Source organism: Glossina fuscipes, unplaced genomic scaffold, assembly GCF_014805625.2.
Source record: "Glossina fuscipes isolate IAEA_lab_2018 unplaced genomic scaffold, Yale_Gfus_2 1, whole genome shotgun sequence".
Lineage (NCBI taxonomy): Eukaryota > Metazoa > Arthropoda > Insecta > Diptera > Glossinidae > Glossina > Glossina fuscipes.
This window is the reverse complement of record NW_023998415.1, coordinates 18642323-18651318: the sequence shown is the minus strand read 5'-3', so window position 1 is coordinate 18651318 and position 8996 is coordinate 18642323. Positions and strand designations below refer to the sequence as shown.

Sequence of the window (8996 nt, the reverse complement as noted above, 5' to 3'; positions counted from 1 at the left end):
GAGAACTTTATTAAAAACAAAAAAACCCATACTTTTGCAAATGCACAGACAATGCACACAAATGCGTTCATATATAGGTGGTAAATGTTAACGTACATGTGCTTAAACGCACGCTTACACGTACATGCATTAGTGCAAGCATGCATTTGTAGACAGTAAAATGAGAAAAAAATCAATTAAAATGCACTCGAATGCCACCCTTTATGTAGAGTTAAGCTAACGTTTTTTTTCTTTTCTTCTTTTCATTTCGTCAACTACCTCTCACGCTCTTACTCTCTTCGATGATTCGGCAAAGCATAATAATCTAAAGGCCATTACATGTACAATGTTCTTATGTATATGTAGTTGTACAGGTATATACCGTATAAGTGTGCATTTTCTGTCTTTATACGTTTTCGTAAGATGGACTTTAGAAGCGTGTAAAAGCAACATTCACTAAACGTTGGCATTAAATTGCGTGAGTAAACGAATATTGTCGGACAAAAGTTTATGATTTGCCGTATGCCTAAATAGTTTCGTTTTGACTTGATTCGACAGTTGGCTGTGCAATTTTATCAAGTTCAGTATCAGGGCACGCTTAAGCAAAGCAAGTAAATGCAAACAAAAAAAAATAAGAAAAAAACAAAAAAAGCAAATACAAAAGATCGAAAACAACAATAAACAATAAGCCGATAAATAAATACAAAACAAAAGAAAAAAAAATTTGTAAAAATAGTATTAATAATAAAAAGCATTATCAAAACTACTACCAATCAAGCAAGCAAACGTGCACTTATTGCCTATATATATATATATATATATATATATATATCTGTCCTCTTGCCCCATCTTCTATCTTTTTCGTTCTCTCTTTCTCTATCTCTCTCTCTCTCTCTCTCTGTCTCTCTATTCCTTTCTCTCTCTCTCTCTCTCTCTTTTACGCTTACCCTTACTATTACTAACATTTCTATTGCATACTTAAACCAAATTATAAACCATACACAACTAAACTGACTGACGACATGCAGACACACAAATGTGCTTAAATACGACACGTAAATACTAAGGCATAAGTGCAGCAACATTCGACTGACCCATCCAAGAAACCTAAAATAACAGGCAATTAAGATACCGAAATAAACCGCATCACCACATCATTGCTAACTGTCAAATTGTGTCAAAATGTGTGTGTGTGTGTGTGTATAAATGCGAGATTGCTTGTGTATGTGTGGGTGAGCAGTCAGCCTCAAAGGCATTTAAGATAATTAGATATCGGATAAAATGCATGTAGGTTGCATATGTGATGCATTTCGTAATTGTATACGAATTGTATTCTTAACTAAAATGCCAGCTATACATATATATATATATGTATATCGATGCATACATTCAAACATTTAGTCACTTATAGAGAAAATACAGTTTAATCCTATGAGCTTATCGTGCAAATGCTTAACCTTTAACACGTCCATTCATGTATACATATATATTTATCGCATTATATATAATATGGGCATAGGTATCAGTATGCGTATGCATGTATTTGCGTTTATTAAAAACATCATCACAAACACATGTTGTTATCTCAGTAAATGGATCCTTTTTCTCAATTGAATTAGCGTAGAGTTTGTTGCTAATAATAAAATTATTTCCCGTTGGCGGGTGTATTTTTTTTATTTATTTATTTATTTTTTTCATTTTTATCTATTAGACATTCAATTATTAAAGCTGTCCCTTTAAATATGCTGTACGTGTAGCATGCAATTAATGCAATATATTTCGAAATATTATGTTTGCGATTCCTAGGTTGCAGTGCCATGTGTTATTATGCTGTGTGCTGCTGCTGCTAATCGCGTTGCCTGCACAATACCCTTAAACACATGTAAATTTCGTTTGAAAAAACGACCTATACTATAATCAACCACCACAGCAACTGTAAGCGTGCTTCTCCCTATTATTAAATCGCTGTTTTGTTAAAAGGAAAAAAGAAAAAGAAAAAAAGGAAAACAATCAAATACTGTTTGTAGTGATCATAATTGGCTCTGCGTTAAATTGTGCAAATAAAACCAAAGAAAACAAATTTGTTGTCAATAAATAAACGAAGACATTGTTTTAACGGTGTTGTCTTATGAAGGTAAGTGCATTACGACCATGCTTGCATTGTCTTAATAAAATTTTATTATTTTTAAAATAATTGTGAAAAACTATTTCAAACGCAATCTTTCTTGTGCGACGCAATCTTGCTTGTAAGAAAATGAAATAAGTTCGTGTATCAGGTCATTGATTATGTTAAAGCTATCCATTGGTTAAAGCTATCCATTTGAGTTGTGCTGACATGAACTAATATGCATTTACATTGTATTAACTCGTTCACCGGACAGACTATATAAAAAGATGATCCTTTCAATTTATGCATAATTTCCTATCGAAAATCCAAGTTTTGTCAATCAATAACTTCTGGCAGGAGAAGTCGATTCAAGTTAATGATTTGATTTGATTTGATTTGCGTTCAGTTTTTCAATATTAATGCGATATAATTTGGGTGCCAGATGGATGTTAACCGCAGAGTAGTCCTGACGATAGTATTGTAGGGTTGTTTCCTTAATTTTGTCTCTGAAAGTCCAACATACCGCCCATAAACAGAGGTGTAAAATTGGTAGACTCATCTCACTCGATCAGCTTGGTCATTTCCCAATAAATTGCTCGATACGATTAGGCACCCAAAGCGTCTCGATCCTATTCCCTGACTTGTTAATGGCGTCCCAGCTGAAAGTCGAGAGATTCCGGATAGCTTTGAACACAACCGTCGGCCGTCGGTGATAATAACAGTTTTGAGTTTTTTCTTGAAAGCAAATTTCTTAGGTTGAAAGATCGTCGTGAACGATGCGATTAAGCGGAACTTGCCCTGAAACGACTACCACTTCATAAGCAGGTGACAGAGCCGCCCATATGCAGAAGATGACAACCGTCATTTTACGGCACTTAAATTTTTTTTTTTTTTTAATTAGATTCCTGAACATATAGTTTGGAGTGTTTTCTTTTCTTTTTCTACATACAGAGGAAAATGCCATCAGATTAACATTTTAAAAATTGCGTAGGTTAAAGCCAAATATTCAATTTTAGGTTCGCTTACTCTGTTGCAAGGCATAAATTTAATTCCCTCAACCGCCAATACTACTGCAGATACCTTCAGTTTGTTAAATCCTCCTTGTTTGCTAACCCTAAATACTTTTTTAAGTTCGTTAATTCCAAAAGAAAAATCTCCATAAACCCGTCGTTTGTGTCTTTTAATGGCTCCGAGTCCTCGGATGATTTTGAATCCTCAAATCTCTTTGCGGAATACTTCCGACAGAACTTTTCAACTGCCAATTTTGATTTATCGGAAAATTATCCATATTCGATTTCTAATTCGGTTTCAATTCCTAACTTTGTTATATCGGAAAATGACGTTTGAAATGACGGATTGAACTCTCTGAAATATAATTGTTCGCCTGGACCCGATGGCATCCCCTCATGTGTACTTATATCTTGTGCTGGCGAGCTTTGTGATGTTATCTCAAAGATTTTTAATAAGTCTTTGAATTTAGGTGTTTTCCCTTTGTGTTGGAAGACTTCTTTCCTTATTCCTATTCACAAAAGTGGTAGTAGGCAACTTGTAGAGAACTACAGAGGCATCGCCAAGTTGAGTGTCTTACCTAAACTGTTCGAGCGAATTGTGGCTCAGCATATAGCCTTTTCCATGAAATTGTATATTTCTCCTTTCCAGCATGGTTTTCGAAAGGGAAGATCTACGGTGACCAATCTGTTGGAGTTTACTTCTCATGTTTTCAAGGCTTTTTCTAGTGGTTCTCGCACTGATGTCATTTACACTGACTTTAGCAAGGCGTTTGATATGGTTAATCATAGACTTCTTAGATTTAAAATCCAGACCTCTGGCTTTCCTCTCTTCTTAGTTGAATGGTTAAGCTCTTATCTGTATGGTAGATCATTCAGGGTTTTGTTTAACCTCATTACCTCGGATGAATTTCCCGTGACGTCTGGCGTACCTCAAGGTAGCCACTTGGGACCTATTTTATTTAATCTTTACATCAATGATTTGCCCTCCGTGATTAAATTCAGTAAGATTTTAATGTATGCTGATGATGTGAAACTGTTTACTTCTTTTTCCGTAGAATCGCAATCACATCATCTTCAAAGTGATTTGAACAATTTGGTTGCATGGTGCTCTCTCAATCTTCTGAAGCTAAATCTAAATAAATGTAAGAAGCTTTCTTTCTTAAGAAGGAAGTCGTTTAGTACCCAATACTTCATTGATTCGCACAGGTTGGAAGACGTCGATTCGTTCATTGATTTAGGCGTTCTATTCGATTATAGGTTACGTTTCAATTTGCATATTGAGTCCTCGTTAAGCAAAGCTAGGTCCGCTCTTGGTTTTATAAAGAGGTGGTCCAAAGAGCTTGATGATCCTTATATTACTAAAAGGCTTTACACGTGTTTGGTTAGACCTATTCTTGAGTATGCCTCTGTTGTGTGGTCTCCTTCATATAGATGCTACGTTGGTTCAATTGAATCTATACAAAAGCAATTCTTGCTGTTTGCACTTAGGAATTTGGCTTGGGACCCGATTTCCCCTCTTCCACCCTATGAAAATAGGTTGCTTCTGTTATCCTTACCGTCACTCGAGAAACGTAGATTTGTTCTTGGGGTTTCCTTCCTAATCAAATTAATAAATGGTGCAATTGATTCGCCCGCATTACTTCGTGAGATTTGCTTTAATGTCCCTAACCGCTTCTCTAGGTACTTTATGTTGATAAAGCTTAGTCAATGCAAATATAACTTTGAACTGTTTAACCCGCTCAGAGTTGTTTGCAAGAACCTAAATGATGTCTATCATCTATTCTCATTAACGGACTCTTTAAAGTCTATTAAAGCAATATTGCTCAACAAGCGCGATTTACCTATGTCGTACTTAAACTGATTTAACCTTAGATTTTGTCATTATGAGTCGAAAATTAATTTGTTGTTAACAATTATCGGTTGCCAAGCTTATGCATGTTTGCGATGGCTTAGGGGTTCACTTGCAATTTGGACCTGTATCGGTTGTGGGCGTGGCTCTATGCTAATTGTGTACATGCTTTTTTTTTTTTTTCCTCCTTATTTGTTTTATTGTACTTATACTAAGTTTTATTATTAAATAATTTTAAGATTTACTTAAGAGTCAATTGAACTCGACTGCCATTTTGTTTTAGTTGAGTTTCTTGTATAAGTGGAATAAATAAATAAATAAATAAAATAATGTTTGAGTAAAATAATATATAAACAAAAACAATAGACGGCGATCTTTTGATTTTCTTGGTCGACACACATCCTCGCCGGCAATAGACTTTTGTGAGCTAAGAAGTTTGGCAATGACTTTGCTATGAATGCCCTTTCCAAGCAATGTGTTGCATAAAATTCACCTTAGCTAAAATGGAATTCTTCAACTTGAGGCAGTGTAGTTTTCAGCGGTATCTGAGGGAGAACGCGAGCCCCAGAGTGTTGAACGTCCGCACATTTTGTATTGCCAAATTGTATTTATATGCATCAGCCGATTTTCTGCATTACGTAGACGCTTTCTACAAATGTGCATTTTCTTCTTTTTTTTTTGATTATCACTCATTATGGCGCTAAGTTTCGGATATAATTGTTGACTCTCACTTTAAATCGTGGAAGAGTTTGGATCCAAGATTACATAATTTCATGAGGCCTAAAACATCATAACGACACGTCCTGTCACATGTTGCCTCAAAGTCGTTTGAAAAAATTGCGATATGACTTTATTCAGAAATTGGGTTGGTTGTGAAGTAATCGATACAATTTTCTGGTCAAGGTGTTGATTTCAAGTAACAGAGATAAATTTTGCAAAAACTTTGAGAGACAAAGTAGTAGAGATATTGGAGGACAATAGGTCTACGCGATTGAGACATTTTTAGATTTCGGGACAGCTTCCAGTTCTAAGGCTGATGTACGAATTTCCCAGAATATAGCGCATCTGTCAATAGGATCAGATTTAAATAGAGAAATTGGAATTCTCTCATTTTCGATGAAGACACTGAAAAAGGGGCCACTGTCATAGGAATATTCCTATCCCTTTTTACTAAGATAATTGCAGATCTCGCATGATTCAGTTAAAGTACAGTCGGAAGTGCAGATGGCAAAAATTTCTTAGTTTTTTGATTCTGATACACACAATTTACATTGAGTGCCTTTGATTTTCGTAATGGTAATGAAAAATAAAATTTTACAAAAATAACTGCACGTAAAGTTGAAGTGAAAGAAGATCCAAAACATTATGCGATCCAAATTTATAATACCGATATTTTACTCTCAAAAAAGTTCTATGCATTTTCCATCCGTTTATAGACCTTGTGCCATTTATGGTATAGGTATCTCAGGTTTGTGCGGGTGAATGACTGTGGAACACTGAGGAAATTTTGCGATAGACCCATACCGTTTCATGCCCAATATATAATCATGCCCAATACATTTTCATTTTCTAAGCCTGTCTGTCCTCTTATTCATTCACTTGTCCCTCTGATATCTATTAGCCCAAAGGCTACCATTTTCCAGGCGTTTAAATATAATTTCGTAAATGTACATATCTCGACGCAACAATTCAATTAACTTTGTTAAATTTTTCCCATTTTGGATCACCTTTCATGTAACGGTTCTCATGAAGAATATATTGGAGAAAATTATGTTATTATTGATACCGTGTGAAGAAAAGAAATGAAAAAAATTATTAGGTTACTTAAAGGACGGGCTTAATCCGCAACGTTGTTTCACGTTGTTTCCAACTAGTAAAATACTAAAACTTACACCTTCTTAACATGTCAGGGCCAAGAAGTACTCCTTTATACATGACAAACTGGTCACGGCATGTTTATATACGATAACACTATTTTGGACCTTGTGATTGTAAAAAGCCTAATTTTCTTATCAGAAAAATTCTATGGAATTGTACGGAGGAAAAATGTTCCCATTCCATATAAATTTTTTAGTATGTCGAAGTATTAACTTTCTATGATTTTCGTTGGGCAACTATTCGAATTGAATTTTTTTTTTTTTTTACGCTACGATTTTTTCAATATAGCAATTTACCTGAGGTAGGGTCGTAAAAATTTTTACATTTATTACACTTTCAACGGAATTCGTCCCTAAGTCGAAACATTTATTTGTATAAAAATGCATTCAAATATCTAGAGAATTGTGGCCTATAGCTTGAACACAAATGTCTATAGACAGATATAAGAGAAACAAGCGAACACACTGACTTCAATTGGTCAGCAAATAATTCCATATCGAGCGGTATAATAAAAGATGGATCTCTCATAAATCGTTCGGCATACGTAAATAATATGGGATACGATTGCATTTCGTTTAAATCAAGCATTTATCGAGATTCGTGTTTCCTTAATAAACAAAGTTAAGCAAGGTAAGCGGAATATGGCAGGCGCAGGCATAATGGCATGCAGGCAGCATTTTAATTCTCGCATACCAGTTTTGAGTTATTACTATGATAAAATATCCAAAATAAGCTGTGCAGAGGCATTGCAGAGAACATATTCGTAAAGAGAACGACTCGTATATAACATAGAATTTACTGCGTAGTTTGATAACTATAAGGGAATTTATAGTTCGTCAACGACAGGATCGACTGCTGACGTGAGATTACTAAAACTATTGATATTTTTATTTTGGTCTCTTTGCTACTTAAACAACGGACTCAATTTTTATTGAGAGAACTTTTTATCTAAGAAGAAAGACTTACGGCTTTTACGAGCTGACGAATGACGAGCTTAAATACTATTCTTGCCTAACTTGAGCCTACTTCTAACATGCACGGACGTATTGCATGGAAAGAAAACGTTCTTGTAACAAACAGCCTCCATAGCGTAGCGTTAAAATAGGCGCACATAGCTAATTAAATTTTATTGTTCATCGTTAATGAATATTATATCGCACATATGCATACATATGAATGTAAATATATCCGTGTGTATATAATGTAATTCATGTAATGCGAACGCATAATATTTAATGCCTGTATACTTCCGAAACGAAGTGCATAAATTTATTTAAACAGACAATATCTTTAATAATACATATATAAAAGTTTGAAGAATCCTTATCCTTATATATATGTTTTATTCTTTTTCTCACATTAATAGCTTAAGTTAGTATAGGACTTGCACCGCACATAAACCCTCGCCACGTCTGACGGTAATCCTCTCTCCGGAACCATAGTTAAATATTGCGTCGCCAGTATATACATATATATGCATATATAGATATATGTGTGCGACTGTAATTTTACAGCGAGAAGAGCTTTGCAACCTACCTAATAAAACTCTAAATCAAATTCGAAATGAGAAGAAAAAAAATTGAAAAAAAAAAAAACGAAAACCAAAAATCAAACGGGAACAAACAACTTTTGTTCTGCGTCGAAAGTTTTGCCAAATAACACTGGACTCGTATATAGCTCGTGCTTTGCAGGCCTTTTTATAAGCGTAATGACTTTAATACCATTGCTGCAGTAATTTTTTAGTGTTGAGCATATATTAATTCTTGGTCTTGGCTTGCTCGATCTTACTCTGCAGTATTTCGCTACTAACTAGTTTGGCTTCAAAATTTTATCGGCATGGGGCAGGTTGAAGGCACTTCCATCGTCAAAGCCATAGGAATTCACTAAGTATAATTCAGGGGTAGGTTCATCTTTCGTTATCGGAAGGCTCGCACCTTGTTTGCCATTTCCTTAACATTCGCTTTTTTGCTTATTGTCACTTTTCCCATATATGTATATGTGTAAAACCAGAACATAGGACAAAAAGTAAAACAAAAATTACATTGAAAAATGTAACAATAGGTTTGCTTAGCTTTCATTATTTCGAGCTGTCAAAGATACACACACACACATACATACATACATATATACATACATACATACATACATACATACATACATACATACATACACA

General features: G+C 34.7%; 1 long non-coding RNA gene across 3 annotated transcripts in view; it reads left to right on the top strand.

The window, feature by feature from the left end:
- Nucleotides 1-412: 412 nt before the first annotated feature.
- Nucleotides 413-8996, top strand: part of LOC119632148 — a 44631-nt gene continuing 36047 nt past the window's right edge. For all 3 annotated transcript variants that reach the window (XR_005246744.1, XR_005246742.1, XR_005246743.1), the window contains exons 1-2: nucleotides 413-590; nucleotides 1786-2113. This is a non-coding gene — a long non-coding RNA (uncharacterized LOC119632148). The remainder of the gene's footprint in view (nucleotides 591-1785; nucleotides 2114-8996) is intronic.